This window comes from Megalopta genalis, chromosome 5 (genome assembly GCF_051020955.1).
Source record: "Megalopta genalis isolate 19385.01 chromosome 5, iyMegGena1_principal, whole genome shotgun sequence".
Taxonomy (NCBI): domain Eukaryota; kingdom Metazoa; phylum Arthropoda; class Insecta; order Hymenoptera; family Halictidae; genus Megalopta; species Megalopta genalis.
The window spans coordinates 20,180,941-20,202,277 of NC_135017.1; the positions used below are offsets into that span (position 1 = coordinate 20,180,941).

The 21,337-nt window shown below is 40.9% G+C and overlaps 1 protein-coding gene and 1 long non-coding RNA gene across 2 annotated transcripts in view; one reads left to right on the forward strand and one right to left on the reverse strand.

The window, feature by feature from the left end:
• Nucleotides 1-21,337, reverse strand: part of LOC117219770 (myelin regulatory factor homolog 1) — a 97,280-nt gene that overhangs the window by 62,169 nt on the left and 13,774 nt on the right. The window lies entirely within an intron of this gene.
• Nucleotides 201-6,559, forward strand: LOC117219771 (uncharacterized). Its single transcript, XR_004490086.2, has 2 exons — nt 201-641; nt 737-6,559. It is a non-coding gene; the product is annotated as an uncharacterized LOC117219771 (long non-coding RNA).

Genomic DNA, 21,337 nt, shown 5'->3' on the forward strand with positions numbered 1-21,337 from the left:
GTCGCGTCGCCTTCTGGATTCCATCGTTTCTCTCGTTTCTCGCCGACAATTCGATGCTATTTGCGAAACATTCTTTTTTATTAAAAATTAAAATTAAAATTAAAAATTCCCACGATATTTAAATCATTTATATATATATATATATATATATATATATATATATATATATATATATAAATCATTTTTTATTGTAGAAGAACTGACGCGCGCAGAAGAACCGCGTTAAAAAATATGTTGAACAAATTTGTATATACATTGAATTTGTATATATATTGAATTTGTATATATACTGAATTTGTATATATATTGAGTTTGAATATATATTCAACATATTATATATATGTTGAACAAATAAATCGATGAAAAATGTCCCAAGCGAACAGAGTAATTTTGTTGTAAAAAAGGGCTGCCGTTCGAGCGTCGATAAAACCAGTGGAATATCAGAAATTATAGCGTGTAAACGATTAACCAAACTGACGATAAGCCAGTCGAATTTTCTATGGTTTCCATGCTCCGTAAGGTGGATGATTTCGCCATAAGATGGCGGCGAGCAATTGCGCGCGGAACAGTTTCGAAAAGCAGCCGAGCCTTTTTAGAGTGCTGAAATTGAAGGAACGAGTGGAATGATTGAGTAAGACAAGGTAATCATAGCGCTAACAATTTCTACTCAAGATACGTAGCAAAAGTTTGATCCATAATTTAAGGAGCAACCTATACCGCGCCGGCATTATTGCAGAGTGGATTACACGGTCGGCTATTTGACTTCTGATAGACCGATTCACGTGAGCATTATAAATCATATCGAACCTTGACGTTCTTCGGGACGCACTTCAATCGATAGTTTACCCGCAGCCACAATTATACAGAGTGATTCCCGTCGATGGAATTTTACCGGGGCAAAAATATTTCAGCGGGAATTTCAGCGGACAGCGGCGAAAGTGGCCGACCACCTTGACCACGGAATACGTTTTCAGGAACAAGATATTTAGCAACAACTAGACCGCGGATATCTTTGTGCAAAATAAAAATTCTCTAGCTCGGTGGCAGCGTGCAGGATTTGAAAAAAAAATCTATTTTGCGTCTACTTTTTCTTCATTCTTAATAGGATGAAAACGATGGAACAGCACTGTTTAATTTTTGTCTTGCATTTCGCGTGTTCTATTCGATGTTATTCATTTTTAAATGCATAAAATTCACGGTCTAGTTGCAGGTAGATTTATTAGAAGCAGTCGAAATCCAAAATAGAAAGTTATTCCTTTGTTCGATCATTTTAATTGAGCGAAAATAATATCTTGGCGTTTTTAACTTCATTTAATCTGCTTTTAAATTGCAGATGCCTATTTTTGCCATAAGTGCGGTACAGTGGAAAGTCAAATGCATCTGGTTACATCCATTGCAAGCAGTCGAAACTCGATAAAAAGTTATTCCTTTGTTCGATGATTTTAATTAAGCGAAAATAATATCTTAACGTTTTAAACTTCATTTAATTTTTCTTTTAAATTGCAGATGCCTATTTTTTTGCCATAAGTGCAGTACAGTTATAAGTCAAATCCATCTGGTTACATCCATTGCAAGCAGTCGAAACTCGATAAAAAGTTATTCCTTCGTTCGATCATTTCAATTAAGCGAAAATAATATCTTAGCGTTTTAAACTTCATTTAATTTTTCTTTTAAATTGCAGATACCCATTTTGCCATAAGTACGGTACAGTTATAATTCCGCATGCTCCGTTTCGAAGCGTACATTTTTTAAAAAAACGTCTCGCTGAAAGATAAGATGAAAAAAAATCGCGGTCAACGCGAAGAGAGCGAACTGTAAACCAAAAAAAAAGGTGAAAATGGAACAGCAGGTTCGTCGGCACCATTATCCAGGAATCACCTTGCAACAGCGTGGCAATGAGTGATCGATGCGTTCCTCTCGTAGTTCGAGCGTAGAAAAGTCGCCTGATTCCCACACTGATACGCTCGCTGAACTTTACCTCGCGGAATCCGTCGGCTTTCACCGGTTGCGTCACTTCGCGATGATACAAATACAGCGGCCGCGGCGCGGCGTGCCGCAGCTCGGGAAGCGACGCTAATGCCAATATGAGAGAGGAGTCCTCGCGCGGCAAGAAAACAGCAACGAATTCATCGGGTGGACCGTGCACAGCACGCGGTTGCCTTCGATAAACCCACGCCTCCTCGGGATGCAAATCGGTTTCTTCCCCCGCGGACTCGCGCGCCTCAAGGCTCCTCGTTTGTGCAACGGGTGTCCCGTTTTCATAGACGACTGCTGACCAATACGATTGTCGCTGCAACTGCACTGCCCGACGTAGCGAAATTGTCCTAACGTTCGTGATCGCTCGACAAACGAAGCTTTCGATCGGTTAAATTATTTCCGAATGAGCGAAAATAAATGAATGAGATTTCATTTGGAATTTTTTTGGAGTGTGCAGGATAGTTTTATGTTTGCTCAGAAAGTAGAAGGCGCGCGATGTTTCAGATATTTTGAAATATCTTGGAAAGAGGCAGGTTAGCAGATAAGATACTTTAAAAATTGCCTGCATCGATTTCAAGAAGCTGCAGCTGGTCAGAAAGCAGCTTTTTTCCTTGAACAATTTTAATTGAGAGTTGAGAATACAGTAAATTCTCCCGAATTGTCCCTCAGCTTCTACACGAAAATGGGCAATTTAGGGAGAGCAGGCACGATTATTCGAGCCTGCTCTTTCTAAATTGTCCATTTTCGTTTAAAAGCCGAGGGACAATTGGAGAGAATTTGCTGCAATGCATCGACATTCTTCAATTCTTTCTGGTCCATATTTCTTTCGCTGATTTTTGTTATAATAATGTATATACTTAATAATGACATATGCCATAACAATATATACACTTAAACACAAATATAATAAACAAGTCAGCCTGATCATTAATAACAATCGGACTGCGAATGCATATGCAAAGTAAAATTGCTTCAATTGCTATCTTCTGGAACCAAAAAAGGCTTTCTACTTTTTCTTACAATCACTTAAACAAATAGATGATAATCCACCGCTACCCTTAAATTCTTTTAATCTTCATAACACTTCATTTTTCACAGACTCACTCTCGTCATAAACGCATAAAAAGCTCGGTCTAACCATCGTGGACAAGAAAAATTTCGATCGCGAGAAACTGTAATCGATGAAAGGAAAGCGTTTCGATGAAAATAATCATCGTTACGCAACGACTGTTTTCATCGCGATTGCAACAGTTATGTTTCCTGGGAGACACTCGCAGCGATATATGTACTCCGTGCAGCAGCATTGTTACTGCGAGAAAATGAAAAACGCTTGCCCGCGTCAGTTCGCATGGATTGAAACGCGTTTATCAACTAATCGGTTGTACGAGCAACAGGACCAAGTGGGACGCCTTATGCGCATTGTTGCAGTCCGGAATATGAGCCGCGGCGGAGATAGAAGCGGAAAGGATCAGCCTGGCATTGTGCGCTCGCGGAACAACGGAGCTGATTCCGTCGCCCGTTGGAGAACGATCGCAGAACATGTCTCTGGGAGAACGTAGCGCCCACGTGAAATACCAGCGCGACACGTGAGCAACGTGTGCCAACGCGAGGCAGAACGATCGGCGGAATTAATCGTCGAGCGATGGATAACGTTCGGTTCGATCGCGACGGAAAATAGGATCGTGATCGCAAACAGCAATTATTTCTGTGGAAGGCGATCGGATCGAGGAAAGAAAGAGTCGACGGAGCAACGAACCGCGTGCTGTTGCTTTGACGCGATTTTATCGTCGCGGAAGCGTCGCTGATCTCCGCGAGAGGAACCTTAACGCTTTGGACCTGGGTTCTTTGCGCTGATATTTTAGCTGCTTTTTTACTGGATATAGGTCATGCGAAGCTGTGCAACGATCTTGAAAATTGGGACGTATGTAGCGTCGAAAAATTGTGGGTGGAGAGTGGTCAACTTTGAGAGATGATAACTTCGTGAAAAATCATCGTAGGATGACGATTTTTTTCTTAAATTGAAGCTTGAAACCTCTACATTGAGACGGTGATTATCGATTTTGTGTTTTATGCACTCTCGTTGCAATAACCCTTTAAATGCCAGGCCGTATTTGTTACATTGAAAATTGACAAGTTTGACGAAATGCACGAACTTTGTAAAATTTTTGTCAAGGATGCCGTTTACAGTTTAATAAAGATCGATTCTTCCTCTTTAAGCTGAAAAAAAGAAAACACGGCTACGATTTTTTTTCGCAAAGTTACAGCAGTTTAAAACGACCCTTGCATATTTGTACAATATTTGTATACATATTGTACAAATCGCATTGCACAAATATGCAAGGGTCGCTTCAAACTGCTGTAACTTCGCGAAAAAAAATCGCAGCCACGTTTTCTTTTTTTTCAATTAAAAAAGAATGATCGAACTTTGCTCCATTGTAAACGGCATCTCTGAAAAAAATTTTACAAAGTTCATGCATTTCGTCAAACTTGTCAATTTGTATATTATACAAATCGCATTGTACAAATATGCAAGGGTCGCTTCAAACTGCTGTAACTTTGCGAAAAAAAATCGCAGCTGCGTTTTCTTTTTTTTAAATTAAAGAGGAAGGATCGAACTTGATTAAACTGCAAATGGCATCCCTGAAAAAAATTTTACAAAGTTCATGCGTTTCGTCAAACTTGTCAATTTTCAATGAGACAAATACGGCCTTGCATTTAAAGGGTTATTGTAACGAAAGTGCATCAAACATAAAATCGATAATTACCTTCTCAAAGTAGAGGTTTCAAGCTTCAATTTAAGAGAAAAATCGTCATCCTACGATGATTTTTCACGAAGTTATCATCTCTCAAAGTTGACCAATCTTTATCCAAAATTTGACCGTGTTTCGCGAACAGGTAACCGCGAGCCGAACGCAGAAGCATTTAATCGTCGCCGATGCAGGCGACGTGCATCTTGCATCGGTGCATCCTCGTGTAGCAATCGATGAAGGTGTTTCTTAAGACCGTTGACAGGGGCAATGATTAACGCGACTCGCGCATTTCCACGAAGATAAAGGAACAACGCCATCGTTCTACCGTTATTAAATGTTGATTTTCCTCCGACCAGATTGCTGCGCATCGAACAATACACTCTTGTGCATACTCTGTTGTCGTCATCCGAAAAAATGAGTCTTTTCATTTTCTAGAAATAACGGAACAATCGAACAACGACGGATCTTTCCGCAGAATTATTAATTTCGCAATACAGGCTCGTCCTGAATATTCGTCCTTTTCATATTCCTTCTCGTAGTTCTTTGGCTAATTAAATTCTTCCTGCAAATCATACTCGTCCTTTTGCACATTATGTTCATACTTCTGCAGATTATGTTCATACTTCTGCAGATTATGTTTATACTTTTGTAAATTATATTTATTCTTTCGCAAATTATATTCATACTTTTGTCAATTATATTCATTCGTTCGCGTATCGAAAACTGTTCGACGCGCTTAACAAACTATTAAATCGTTCATTTTTCTATAAAAACGAACGATCATTCGAACGCGTTTCAGCAACATCGCGCAAAACCATTGCCAAACGTTGGAAGCACCGAATTCCCGCGTCGAGAATCGCGCGCGTCCGTTCCTTGGCCAACACAACGCCGCATACAATGGACGAGCTTAGCAAAACAAAAGGATGAAATTGAAAACCTAATTAACATCTAGGAAAATGATTTCTGCGCGGTGTTCTCGTAAGCTCAGATAGATATGCAGGAAGTTCACAGGAGCCGGCCGACAGCGGCGGCCGGAGTTTCCAAGGAACACCGTTTCCGATTCTAGTTTGATCCGAGATACCGATGCAATTATGCTATTAATATATACTTCTCTATGCCGCTACCACCGATGCTGCGTTAAATGGTGTGAAATGCTTCGAGACGCTTAACGCGAAAATTGCGGCTCGGCCGCGGAGGAAGCGGAACGGGCCGTCATTATTCGCAAATTATTGTTCGCGGCTATTAATATTATGCCGTTACGAGACGGATTCGACGTTTCTGCTAATTACTATCTGCTACAACGGCCACGAAGCGTTCCGCTGTTCCGATGCTTCGGTAGCAGCGTTTTCGTTTTACGCGAGCCGCGAGAACAATCTCGTGGGAAAACTTGATTGCAGCGAAACTCTGAACGATGTGGAACGACAATGATACGGTAACACGTTCGTTAAACGCGTCAACAAATTAGTTAAATGTTCTGCTACTTTCTTTCCGCCATAAATGCGTCGAATTTGACAACTGTTACAAGTACACCGCCGATCTGCGAATGATTCTGCGAAATCATGATTGTCTCCGTTAATTGCAAGACGCAGGAACCACGGGGACACATTTATCTCTTTTCCGGACAATTTTAATCGATCGAGAACAGCAATGTCGTCAAATTGTTTACACGTTTCCGGTATTTTGCATTCGAGCTACTCATGCTCGTCACACGTGCGTCAAATCCGCAGTCCGGTTGCAAGCAACCGGATTGCAGTTTCTCTGAACTAGACTGCGGATCACGATGCAAAATAAAAAAATGTTCAATAAAATAAAAAATACATTTCTTCGATAAACCATCGGCCAGCACAAAACTTTTCCTTCGATTTGCGATGTCCTAGCTATTCGAGAACGTCTTATATTTATTTATTTTATTTTTGTATGTATTTATTTTATTTTTGTATGTATTTATTTTATTTTTGTATGTATTTATTTTATTTTTATATTTATTTATTTTATTAATTTTATTTTTATATTTATTTATTTTATTTATATATGTATTTATTTTATTTTTATATTTATATTATATTCCATTGCTCCCTAGTGTCGTAAATATCGTGTCCGCCGCGTCGCAGCAGCGCAAAGGGTTAAATCGAAGGGCCCGACGAAATCGAAGAGGTGCGCGATTTTGAAAGATAAAACGTCGATCGCGGCGCAACGGTGGCACGTTCGAACGTGTCGGCGGCGTCGATCGTTGCGCTGGTCTTCGACCTTTTACGGCAGTCTTAACCTACTTTATTTGGTACGTAACGAGATTCAAACAATTTGTCTGCGCGCTAGTCATTTCCCGCGCTGTGTTTACACGATGGGAGAAAGAGCGGCCGGCAAAGAGGACGATGATCGTTTCCTCGGTTTTACGGGTCTGCCTCCTCTGCCTGCCTGTCTGCCTCCCCGTTCCTACATGTGGAACGTCCGAGCGTTCTGTGATCAACCGGCGACTCGCGGCTCGCAAAGTAGTCCACACATCCTCTCTCTTGCATTATAAACAATCTCCCATGAAAATCTAGAACGGCTGGCGTAGTAAACCCGCCGCTGTGGCACGTTTGCGCGACGCCGACACCGCCGCGCCGCGTCGTCGTCGTCGCGAGAAACTTTGAGCTGCATTCTCACGATCCGAATTATAGGCACGAAGTCGTTCGAATGAAAATTTCATTGTTTTTCTTTTTGTAGACGGCGCAGACGTGAGCAACGGCTAAATCTTATAGCAGTCTTTTAAACACATTTTTCTGATTTCAGTCGCTTAAGATTTTAAGTTCCTTCAACTTGTGAACGAGAATGGAGAATTTGAGAAGAGGAGATACGATTGTTCGAGTCTCGCAGCTCATTTTTATAGTTGCCGATCGCCAAGAATTATACAGAGTGTCCCAAAATTATTGTACAAGCGAGAAATGCGGGGCTCCTGAGGTGATTTGAAGTAACTTTTTCCTCAGCGAAAATGTTCTACGAGGCTTCGTTTACGAGTTATTAACGAAAAACGCTGACCAATGAAAGGCGAGATATGCTGGCGCGAGGCGGTCCAGTCAACGAGCGCAGGAAGCTCAGTTTCGCTCATTGGCTCGGCCGTTCGCGTCAGCTGATCTCGCGACAGCCGAGCTCGCCTCTCATTGGTCACCGTTTTTCGTTAATAACTCGTGAACGAAGCCTCGTAGAACATTATCGCAAAGGAAAAAGTTACTTGAAATGACCTCAGGAACCCCTCGCTTCCCTCTTTTACAATAATTTTGGATACAAACGAGGCGCAAGGCTCGAATAACCAGCAAACCAGAAGAAAATGTTCCGAAGATCGTGATTCTGCTGTACAAAGTTGAATCGAAATAGAAATCGTCATTGTACCGCTGCGAAAATTTATAAGAATAATAATAAATAAAATCTGTTTCACACGATTTTCTTTATTGTAAATAAAGATTCTGAGAAAATCGTGTCGGTGTTACCAGAACTGGTAGGAAAACGATTAAAGAAAGAGATTTCTAAACGACTCCTTCGTTTTTGCAATAAATGTAGGAAATCTTTATTTCGCATGAAAATCCGCAGTCTAATTATAACATTTCATTGCTCGACAGACTATAATCGACAGAATATTTAATTACCGCAAGAATATACCATGAAAATATTGAATACGCTGTATTTTTTAATTGAACGTAGATCCGACAATTTGGTAGACGGCCTTCGCGACGAAGTATAATACATACCTGCGATAAGGTGTTTTTGTGCGGGACAAAGCATTAAAAAGTCCAGATGGTAGCAATATGCTACCTCGTATACTCGCATTATCTTCGGAAACCCGAATGCGCCAATATTTTGTTTATCCGGCGATCTGCTGAAACGGTGTTCTCCGGGCGTGTCGGTTGATTTTCGAGGTCAGGTTTGCCGCGATTTTTCGAGTGCAACGTCGTCGAAGGGAAGGGTTCGAACCGGCTTTCCCAACAACGGATATTTATCTTCGCATGAATAAATATCGCGAGAGCTCGAACTCTGTGCACACACGTGCATTCATCAAAACGGTCGGAAGACCGTTTGATGAAGACTCGCGATCTTCTGCGCGCTGTAAGATCGGTGGAAGGGGTGGACAGCTGTTCCGATCGTTGTCGTCGGGTGTACGATTATCGTGAGTGATGCGAATCGTCATTAAACCAACAACCGACTGCGACACTTGTGAAATCTCCGGCGGTTTCCGTGAAAACCATTCCCCCGTCGCGTCGCCTCGCGTCGCGTCGCGTCGGTTTCGTCGATGGCATGGCCGAGAAGGAATTGCACAAAGCGAAAGTCCCTCGAACGTGTTTATCGGGACTTTTCTTTCTGGTCGAATTACCATCCGAACGGCTGCTTCGCGATCGAAATTTTTATTCAACTCTGCCACGATCGACGGCGACAATTAAAGCGTCGCCGCTTTCGACCGAAAAATTGACGATCTTCGAACATCTGTAATTCCGTTGAAAGACATCGTGAAGTTATGAAATTTTTCTTACATTAAAGCTTGAAATCTCTACTTTCGATCGCTATATTCTGATTTTTAATATCGCGCATCCTCGCGATTGCGGCATCCCAAATCTGAGGGCATGTTCCTGCTACCGAAAAAGTGCAAGTATCTTCAAATAAAGATATTCAAATGTCTCTCTTTTTTGTAAAAAGAAAAAATGTCTCAGTATTGAATTTAGAACAGCGAATTGCAGTATTTCTCAACTGTTCCGAATGCATCGTAAAGTGACATCTGGTTGAATTACGTAACGTTGTAGAGGACTCTGAAATGGAAGACAGGACGACATCCTGCACCGCGAAGGGTCAAAGTTGAAATTACGATATGCATCCTCGACGGTTTAAGCTTCCCAGAAGCGTCTCTCGTGTTCTCCGGTGGTTTTTTTTTAGTTGATTTTGGAGATTAATTCGCGTGATTGCCAGAAACGAACATTCGCATCGCCACGGATGACTTTGACATTTAATCCGGAAGTCCGGTGTACCGCCCTGCTTGACGTAATACCAAATTAGAGGTTCGTGCGCGGTCGTAATAGAATTCTGAAGAGGACACGTGGGAAGCACGGTAAAAACACGCGGACGGTAAATTTTCGTCGATAATATAACAGGAGATATGTGACGGTAAATCTGACGCGTGGCTGCTTTATAAAAATGTCATCGAGACTTCTCGCCATTTTTAATATAGTGTGCGTTTGAATTGAAATAATTGAATTGAATTGAAATCGTGAAATAATTTTGAGATAATTTGAAATAGTTTGAAATAGTTTGAAATAATAATTAGAAATAATTTGAAATAATTTGAAATAATAATTTGAAGTAATTTGGAATAGTTTGAAATAGTTTGATATAATTTGAAATAATAATTAGAAATAATTTGAAGTCATTTGAAATGATTTGAAATAATTCGAAGTAATTTTAGAACACATAAAACATAAAACCATTTCAACAGCAACCATTAGAACCAACCATTTTGGAAAGCATCAATTTTATGCTAGGTGCTTGATCAAATTAATAAAAATAATTGCATTCAGATTCCAATTGTTTTTCTACCATGGTATTATCAATTATCAAATTACCGAATCGATTCTTCGGAAAATCATGTTACGATCGTGAATTACAAAATTTAGAAATTTAGAAACGTTTCGACGGGCTCCGGGCAGGCTAGTGTTAATGAAGTTAAGAGTTCTCGCCGTGAAGAGTGCGAGATGCCTAATCAAAGTGGCTACCACATGGCATCAATCCTTTCGTGCAAAATGGGGTTACATCGAAATCACCGGCGCTGGTTTCACCGGCACTGTTTTGGCCGACGGGGATCCACCGACGCCAACCTTGGCCGACAATAACATTGACCCACATGCACGTTTTCCGAATTGCGCGAGTTTTCCTAGCCGATCGAAGAAAAAATTTATTGTCCTGGGTAGAAAATTATTCGACAATTTTTGGAATGAGAAAGTCGGTAAGAAAAATGTGTTCATCGTTGAAGTTGAAGGTATCGATCGTGAAATCTGCAAGAAATCATTCGATAAACCGCATGATTAATCCACGAAATTTTCAGAATTCCATAAATTACCAAAACGCTGTCAATAAAATTTCGCAAACGATAATAACGAGTAAATAATTAAAGGAACTTTCTCGTGTTAAACTGCAAAAAATATTATTTCCTGTTAATCCACAGAATCTCCAGTATTCCATAAGTGATCAAAATACTATATCAATAAAATATCGCGAACGATAATAACGAATAAATAATTAAAGGAACTTTCTCGTGTTAAACTGCAAAAAATATTATTTCCTGTTAATCCAGAGAATCTCTAGTATTCTATTAGTGACCAAAACGCTATCAATAAAATTTCGCAAACGATAATAACGAATAAACAATTAAAGGAACTTTCTCGTGTTAAACTGCAAAAAATATTATTTCCTGTTAATCCACAGAATCTCCAGTATTCCATAAGTGACCAAAATACTATCAATAAAATATCGCAAACGACAATAACTACAATAAATATAGATAAATAGTAATATAAATAAATAATATATAAACTAAGTATAAATAACGATAACAAATAATTAGGAAATTGAAATGACCTCTTTCACGCGCAGTCCTCGACGAGAGAACAATAATTAGAACGGTAATGATCCGTCATCGAAACAGCTGACGACTTTTCCCCGCGGATGTCCGATTGATTTAAGGGCGTATCGACGGATCGCCGTTCCGTTCCCGGAATTTATTATCCCCATTCTGTTTTTTATCAAGCCCGCGGCACAATTTAACGGTCGATAAAACTTTCGTCGATTGATATCGGACTTTCGCCCGGCGGACGGACCCCTGTCGACTTTTTTCCTCTCGTCATTACAACTAACTTGTTAAAACGATAATTAGCACGTCACGGCGGCGCTATCGTTTCCGCGTTAAAAAAAATGAAAAAAACGTGTTCGTCGACCGTGTCCGATTTCCACGATCGATTTTCGTCGATCGACTTTCCAGTTCACGAAAATCGAGCCTCGATACACTGTCAGTTTAAAGCGTCATTCGCAGCGTCAGTGATATTGTATAGCCGCGATTAATCGCAATTTACGTCACACCGAATCAACGTATAAATTCACGCCGTAATCTTTAATTACGCTTGCGTCAGCGAGTCCTAAAATTTTTTTATTTCCATTGGCGAAGAAATGAAACCGACGAACATCGTCGCGCGATGTCCAAAATGAAATCGACGCGAATCGATGAATTTTATAATTTTAATTGCGTGCAGAGATTTCTTCAATGACAACGAAATATTTCGAACTCGATCCCTCGCGATCGCGTTCGTAATAGTAAATCGTCGGAGAAACGCATGTGAAGAGAAAACGCAAAGTGGAGAGAAAAAAATGAGAGGAACCGACGAGCAAGTTATTGTTATTCGTTCGACCGAGATCGTTGCCAAATCGAATTGTAATTCGTGTTGTTTTTTTTCCTGGCGGTGTTACAAACGCTTGCGCGACAATGCGCTTTCAAGCCGAATTCGAGAAATGCTTTCGTAAATCGATTCGGCAAATAACACTCCGACGCTATTACACCAATTGACGTATGAGGCAACGAGAACATTATCCGACATAATGGCTAATGACGATTTTCGTGTCTCGTTACTCGCTCGCACCGCCTCCGGGTTGTGCAATGACAATTTGTTTAATGCGAGCGGGGCTACAGCGCTCTCTGGGACATTTACAAACAACGACACCGGCTGTCTATGGAACGGTACACAAGTCCCTCGTTCGCGTTCGTATCCCAAGATAGAGAGAGAGAGAGAGAGAGAGAGAGAGAGAGAGAGAGAGAGAGAAAGACGTCTTGGACCGCAAGGAAACCCGAAATGAAAAGCTGTGAAAGGGTAATAGAGGTGATTTAAAATTGCTGGGACCTCGGTGACCGCCAGAAACGTGTTTTCTTGCCAACATCTCGGACATTTAACACTCGTATTACCAAACCTAAAAGAGCAACTGACGTGTAATTCCGAGTATTTTAATACGACAAATGTGAAACCATTCGTTTCAGATATAATGTCGAATCTTTTGTTTCTCTACGATGCTACAGTTTGAGGTATTTCTTTAAAATATGACGAACTTGATCGAGTTGAAACGTAAAAATTTTTGCGTTTATCTTTTAAAACAATCTGAGATCTGCGGTACTTTATGTTAATTGAGTATCTATTAATAATACAATACAAGAATACAAGAATAATACAATGTATACAACTAAATTTTTCTTTTTGCTCAATTAATAGTGAACGAAACGAAAATGAATGTATAGAATGAATAAAATAAGTATGAAATGAATATGAATATGAAATGGATATAAATATGAAATGAATATGAATATGAATATGAATATGAATATGAAATGAATATGAATATGAAATAAATATGAAATGAATATGAATATGAAATGAATATGAAATGAATATGAAATGAATATGAAATGAATATGAAATGAATATGAAACGAACATAAATATGAATATGAACATAAATATAAAAAAGAACGTAACCATTGTATTAAAACGTGCCACTAAAAGAAACCTACTTATTTCCACGTCCTTAACAAAACGATACAACGCAATACAATACAACGATACACTGGAACACGTAGTATCATTGTATCGCATCGCATCATTGTATCAAGAACGCGAGAACAGCGTCTCCAACGATCTCAAACGCGAAGATCATTTTCGATCCGGTCACGATCGTCCCGCGATCGGGAACGTTTTCCTGTAATAATTCGAGTACTTGTTCATCCATGAAGCATTATTCTCCTCCCACGCGGGCTCGCCGGAGCGTCCATCCAGCCGCCGAGCACAACGATTGTCTGTCGTTTCCACGAAACGATACTTTATCTATCGATCAACGACAGAATCTATTACAGAATCCGCGCGTCGGATGTTTTCCGCCGAACCCGATACAATTTGATCCTCGTCCGGTCGCTCCGGTCGACTCGCGTGTGTCGAACACAAAAGGTTAAACGGATAATTCACGTGCGCGTTGCGCCCCGGCCGAATAAAAACGCGCGGGCTTAATCGGCGAGGTATCTGATAGCGGCAACAGGATCGTAAACTGGTCGGGAAGAAAAGGCGGAAACAACGGGAGACAGTTATTGCCCGCGCTAAATGGGACGGCGTGTGATTAACGACGAGAGCCCCGGCCGGCGCAATATTCAACGCGGGGCAACGATAAAAAAATCGATGCTCGTCGGTACGAAAATTGCTTTCCTGGATCCCGTCGTCTCCGTGCCGGCCTCGGACAGCAACTGTCCGCGAACGGTGAATATCGAAAGTTTATCGAATTGCATCATCGGCGTCGTCGAAGTCGGGTCTTTGTTGTTCGCTGCGATCGATTAATCCGCGAGGCGGACAAGAATGTAATCGTGTCAAAGGATCTGAGAAAACCCGTCGAGAGTCCGAAGCGACTTTCAAGACGATAGAACCCCGCGCGCGCGCGTTCCGCCGGCGAGAGCGTATCCTTGAAATCTCTCGGTTCGCCATTTCAGGATCCCCGTTGATCCGCGATCAGCTCATTCTTTCTAATTCATGCATCGCCACGCTGTGTACGTGGGCAGACGACGATCTCAATAATCGCGCAAACTTGATATTCTCCGATCCGCGCAGCGGATCTAGCGAGCAGGGTTTCTTTCGTCTTCTGGGATGCAAAATTGTCCGCGTTGATCGCAAGACCTCTGCGGGGCTGCTTACGTAGACATTTGGTTCGTTTCACGGTTCATTCGATTAACACTAAACCTACCAAGTAGTAATACTAGCTGTGGCATGTACTGCTTCGCAAAAGTGAGAAGACCGAATTTATTTAGAATTTGTAAAGTTTCTATTATAAAACTTGCTCCGATAATATTAGGTCTACCGGAAAGTTCTGTCCGATAGTGTCACTTCAAGTTTCAATCCATATGCACATGTTGATTCGAGACATGTATGACTACCTCTCTTTATCATTGCATTTACACGCATGTACTCTCCTAAATAAACTGAAACAAAGATGTCTCGTGTCGTTATTAAGTGAGACGCGATCGTGAAAACTTGGCTACCGATGATAATGCCGGACCACATGCTGCTTTGGCGACTCGTCAGAAAATCGCAGAGCTAGGCTGGGAAATTCTGTCGCATCCACCATACTCCCCAGACCTAGCACCCTTCGATTATCACTTGTTTCTCTCTTTGCAAAACTTTTTACAGGAAAAGAAATTCGGAACTGAAGCTGATGTCAACCAAGCACTAGTTGAGTTCTTCGGCTCTGAATATAAATCATTTTTTAAAAATGGCATTTACGAGTTGCCATCACGCTGGCAAGAAGTCATAAGTAACGATGGAAAGTATATTCTACAATAAATATTATTAAATGTATGAAAATTGTGTTATATCTCAATTCGAAAACGGACAGAACTTTCCGGTAGACCTAATATAATAACTTATTCAAGCGTTTTCCACGACAGAGTCTCGGAACTTTGCAGAATTGCAAAATAAGAAAGCGGTTACTTCGACCGCGGTAGGTTCAGTGTTAAGAAACCGAAGTTTTCTGAAACGTTTGGAAAACCTTTCCGGCGCGGCTGACCGACGTCGCGGGAAGCAAATAAACAAATGTTCGATTGAAAAATCGCGCACCGATATACGGGTCTCGTAGAAAGGACCGCGCAACGCGGCGCGAAGTTTCTTAAAGAGTGTCCATAAACCGAGTTTCTAAAATCAAAGGATTGCACAGATAAACAGCTGTTGATATTAAACCAGTTAAACCTGTCGTAAGCGCGCGCTAAGGAAAAAAAAAGCGTCGGAGAACGATCTACTTGGACACGTTTTAAACGATGAAGCTCTTCTACTTTCACCTATCCCGGTCGCTTTTTTTACAATGGAACGATTTTAAACATTAGGAAGCGGGTGGAAGTACAAAGACGGCTTTCCTCGAACATTTTGCGTACTCGAAGCTTTTCGTTTCAGAACGATCTCTTTAAATTATTAGATTAATTTTTATAGTTATCTGTCATTTTTTTTTTCAGTTTACTTTATCGCCCATATCGAACTGTATAAATTATTATTTTAGTCAGCGAACCGGTCGAAGTATATATATTTGTAATATAAATATAACTTTGCATTGTTGCAGCAAGTTCGATAATAATGACTCCGATCGTCTCGTGTCTATGAGGCAATAACATCAGTCACTATTGCTGCTCGCTAGGTTTACTGTTAACCCTTAACTACTACACCTATTAAAACTTACGTAACCACTGTCGGCGGTCTCGCAGACCGCCAATGTTTATTGCGTTATCATTGACATAGATGCGGTATGTAAAAAATCAAATTGTTCTTACTTCGCGCGTGAATAACGGATGGATTCGATGTGGACGCTTGGACAGAATAAACGCGCAGGTGCATTATTTATTATCCTTTTATATTGTCACCGCAGATGAGCAAGTTATAAATCATATTAAATTGGTTGTTAATGTTTTCTATCATTAATTTAATATAAATCATACTAAATCATATTGAAGTAGTTTAGAGTCGAGTGATACATTAATAATATAATAATGACAATAACAATATAATATAATATAATACAATACAATACAATACAATATAATACAATATAATACAATATAATATAATATAATACAATATGATATAATATGATATAATATAATACAATACGATATAATATAATATAATATAATATAATATAATATAATATAATATAATATAATATAATATAATATAATATAATATAATATAATATAATATAATATAATATAATATAATATAATATAATATAATATAATATAATATAATATAATATAATATAATATAATATAATATAATATAATATAATATAATATAATATAATATAATATAATATAATATAATATAATATAATATAATATAATATAATATAATATAATATAATATAATATAATATAATATAATATAATATAATATAATATAATATAATATAATATAATACAATACAATACAATACAATACAATATAATACAATATAATATAATATAATATAACATAATATAATAACATAATAATAAAACTAACTCTAAAAAACGGCAAAGCGCAGCATTTTCGAAAATGTCGATGGCGAACGATAGCAAAAACGACGATAGCGCATCTGAGAGTCCGAAGAGAAGCGAATTTTCGAAAGAGTCTGCTCAGGAATAGGCTGCTGTTTACTCGCACGGTCCCGGTGGCGTGCAAAGGAAACAAAGGCCGCGTTGTGGGTGATCCGCGAATTGTGAAAGGGAAGCGGAGCATTGTGGACACAACGGGATCAAAGACTAGAGGCATCGATTAAACAAACCACCCCATAGTAGTTCGTCCCCTTTCTTCCGTCCAGAGGAGGACCCTCGCGAACCGTTCTCTCCGTTCTTCGCACGTGGATGTATTTACCACCTGGGCAGGCCCCGGGACCCCATGATGGCACCGCGCGCAACACCAAAGGGGAGGAACTTTATGGCTGTAAACAGTCTTTCGAACCTGCGTTCGAACAGGTTCGCCTACAGGTGCACGTTCGAGAAGATGTCCGCGCGCATAGAATCTGTTACAAACGTGTCGCAGAATTATAACGCGTTGTAATGCAGATTTAAAGTGCATCCAGCGTGCAGTACTGTATAAAATATGCAATTGAAAATGTACAATTTAAATACATGTGCAATTAGAATGTAATTTAAATAAAGTATAGAATATACGATTTAAATGAAGTATAAAATATGCAATTTAAATAAAGTATAGAATATACGATTTAAATACAGTTCAAAATATGCAATTTAAATAAAGTATAGAATATACGATTTAAATGAAGTATAAAAGTATACGATTTAAAATATACAATTTAAAAAATATACAAATTAAAAATATACAATTTTAAAAATATACAAATTAAAAATATACAATTTAAATAAAGTATAAAATATACAATTTAAACGCACGACGCATATTATACAATTTAGATGCGGCATAAAATATACGAATTTTTGAAGACAATAAGAAATATAGAAATTTAGACGGAGTACAAAATGTACAATTTGAATACAGCATAATCGCGAGAAACACAGTGTCCGCGATCGTCGAAATTGCCACACGGACTAAATACTGCTGCCTCGGCTAATTTTTAAAGCCACTCATTAATAACTTCGATCGAATTTACGAAATCGTGATGTTCAGGCTTTCATTATCGTTTCAAGCCTTACTGCTCCAATAAATTTTGAGGTTGTTGCAGAAGTCCCGGCCGTTCAGCGAATACTTTAAGCAACAATTCCAAGTTTCATGAAATTTTTACGGCGGCCGCGGGAAATCTGCATACTCTGCACATACGCGTTTCACCGAATAACATTCGCAATGATACGCGTTTCGAGAGAAGAATTCGCGCTGATAATAAAGAAAGTATCGGGAGCCTACTTCGGTGCGCGTTTTAACAGTAACACGAAGATCGTTAGCTATCGCAAATCGGCAGCCATTTTCGTTCAGATTAATGCCAGAGCAACGATACTTTCGCAACCGTTCCTCATTCTTTACTAATTAAACGCGAACTGAGAGAACAATTTTTTGATGCCGATCCTTAAATAATCGCAATATCGACTTTATCGAAACGTGAAAATTGTACACGCATCGGCGCGACAAATGAAAGAATTATTTCGATCGAATGATCGATCGGACGAAGCAGCAGAAAATGATACGGAATCGTCGAAGACGACGGTCGCTTCGCGAGATCGGATCGAACGGAGTTCAAGTCACACTTTTCACGATTTAATCTAGAAAGTCGTGTCTCCTCCGCGGATGTTTATGCAAATATAAATCTCTACGTTACTTATCGAGTAAATAAAGGACTCATAATTACTGTTTCTTTTAGAAAGTATTCTCGGACGTTGTGAAACGACGCCGACGCTCGGAGGTGCCGCGTTTACACGCGGAAAACGGAAGTTCCATCGGAGACACGTCTAATATCTGTTTCCTTTCTTCGCATCCGTGTCAGCTGACGCGTATCACCGTCTTTCGAAGGTGTTTTTAATACCTTTAAACGTACCGATTATTTGCTAATATGCTAATATAAACCTCGACACGCGGTAATTATCTGTACACCGTTCCGAGGGCGCAGAAACTCGCTGGGAAACAGTTTCGTGCGTTTCGTGAAATGTTTCGCGTTCTTTCTTACATTTCGATTGCGATAAAATTCGTATCCGCGTAAAAGGCGTCTGCGTAAACAGCTATCGTCGACATAAATCACATCAACGTAAAAAGCTGCCTATTCAATTTGCCGGCAACTTCGGACGCCGCTTTAATGGCCACGGTAATTGACACACTTACCCTAGAGCTGTTATTCCTGGTCCCCGACTAAAAGACTATGTTCTCGAGTGCAACCCCACCGGCATAGTGGCATCGGCTGTGTCCCACATGTGGTCACCGGCCAGCAACAATGACACTTGTCGCAACGAGACCGTGCACCGTCGCAATGCTCGCGTGCACGCATTCGTGCGTGTTCAACGACCCTACACGCGTAAACAGAAAGCCCGCGTGCCAAAATCTCTGTAATCGCCGATGGACGTTGTTCCTCCTTCTATGTTTGCATACGTGCGCGAATAAAAGTGCACGTGTCGGAAGAGCGCGAGCGCGCGACGCTGTTGCAAATATACAAGGATGTCATCAACGCCGGCGTTCCACATCGACTTCCGTCGGCCAAATAACTGAAGTCTCCTACTCGCGGCGATTTAGGTCGGAGGCCTGGAATGAATCGAAGTTTCGCTAACGAATACCTGCCCGCGACGCGTCATTTTTACGTGCCGGACACTCTTCGGCGGCCGACTCGCGCCGCAATGCGAATTTTAAATCGAGGGACCCGATTATTCGCGCGGAATTACAAGGGCGATCGTCTGAGTGACCTACGAACGTTCGCAGTGCTCAAAAACGCTGCTCGAAAAAAAAAAACAGAAAAATGTTGTATGAAAATTGGCCGACTTTGGCCGACGATAACTCCGCGGAAAATCGTCGTAGAATCGCGACTCTTGTTTTAGATTGAAGCTTGAAACCTCTACTTTGAGACAGCTGTGATGCACCCTTCGATCCTGCATTTTTCTGGATTTTCCTGGATTTTAGTTCGATGCACCCTCGCCACCCCTTAAACGCGAGGCCATGCTTGCCACGCCGAAAATAGCGAAGTTTCAGGAAATCCACGGACTCCGTAAAATTTTTCTCGGGGATGCCGTTTGCGGTCGAGCGAAGTTCCATTCTTCCCCTTCGATTTAAAAAAAACGAAACGTGGCTGCGATTTTTTCCCGCGAAGTTGCAGCACCCTGAAGTAACCCCCGCATTTTCGTCGTGCAGCGTTGACCGACGTTTGTCCAACGATTCTCCCTTGTCCCGCAACGTTCCGTCCTCGCAGTAGAAAACAGATCATCCCCCTTGTCTCGTTTCCGTCGAAAGTTCTTCGATTTTGACACGGGCACGTCGATTCGGCCCGCCGCGCGGCGACGAGACGGACGGCTCTCGCTCGCTGCCTGACGAAAATCTTCGTTCGTGTCGCATCGTTATTTATGTCCGCGGCTGCGGGGTTGTCCATGCCGGGCATGTGATGGCAGGGAAGCGTAGCCCGGAACAAGGGGAAGAAAACGAAAGCGGAGCCAATAACGTGGCGGCCAATAGTTGTCGACGGTGGTAGCGCGCGGAAACGGGGCGCATGCCCGGAGCTTTTCACCGAAAGGCGGACCCGTCGAGCTTTTCATCGACCAATGTGCTTTTGTGGGTGGCGCGTGGTCTTCCAGCTCGCGCGCCGAAGCCGTGTTTCCTCGTCGACGGCCATGTCTCGTGCGGCCGACTCCTCGTAACTCATCCCTGATGTCCGGCAATCGCCGATACCCGGGCCCGATAAAACCCGCGATCGAACGGTTTTATTGTTGCCGGGCATGTCCGTCGTCCCGAATAAACTCCGTCCCAGGATCGATACGTTTTCCTGGGAAAATAAAGCGCCGGGAGCAACGGCGGATCATCACGGAAGGTCGAGCAGACACATGGAGAGCTAAAAAAGGGATTCGGGATCTACAGGGTAGATAGCAACGGTGGAACCAAGTTCGGTATACGCGGCCAGCTTTCGTGCGCCCCGGTTTTGCGCCCCGGGGCGCACTTTTGCTTGCTTTCACGCCGGATTTTATCCGGGACAAACAGATAGACGCTTCCAGATTCTTATTTACACTGATCTTTATTTGCTTAACGTTGCTGAACCGAGATTCTCTTTTTGTACGAACTTGCAAAGTACGCGGATAATAAAATAAATGCACGCGGATGAAGTGGAACCGAATTTCGCCGGTCTGAACGATTTTATTCGAATAAAACGGGACTTTTATGGAAATACAGTGCGGCAAAATCATGGCAGATTTAGCTAGAAATTATGCGCGATAATATGTTTAGCGATAAATCGACGAATCAAGGGATCGCGATGTTTGATGCTCCATATTTTGCGGCTCCTCCTTTGCGTTTGATAATTAGCCATGATTTTCTTCGGCAAAGATTTATAGTAGTTTTTAAATAGCTTTTTGATCTGCTGCTACTCTTTTTGAATGCGTTAGCTTTAATTCGGCAATGT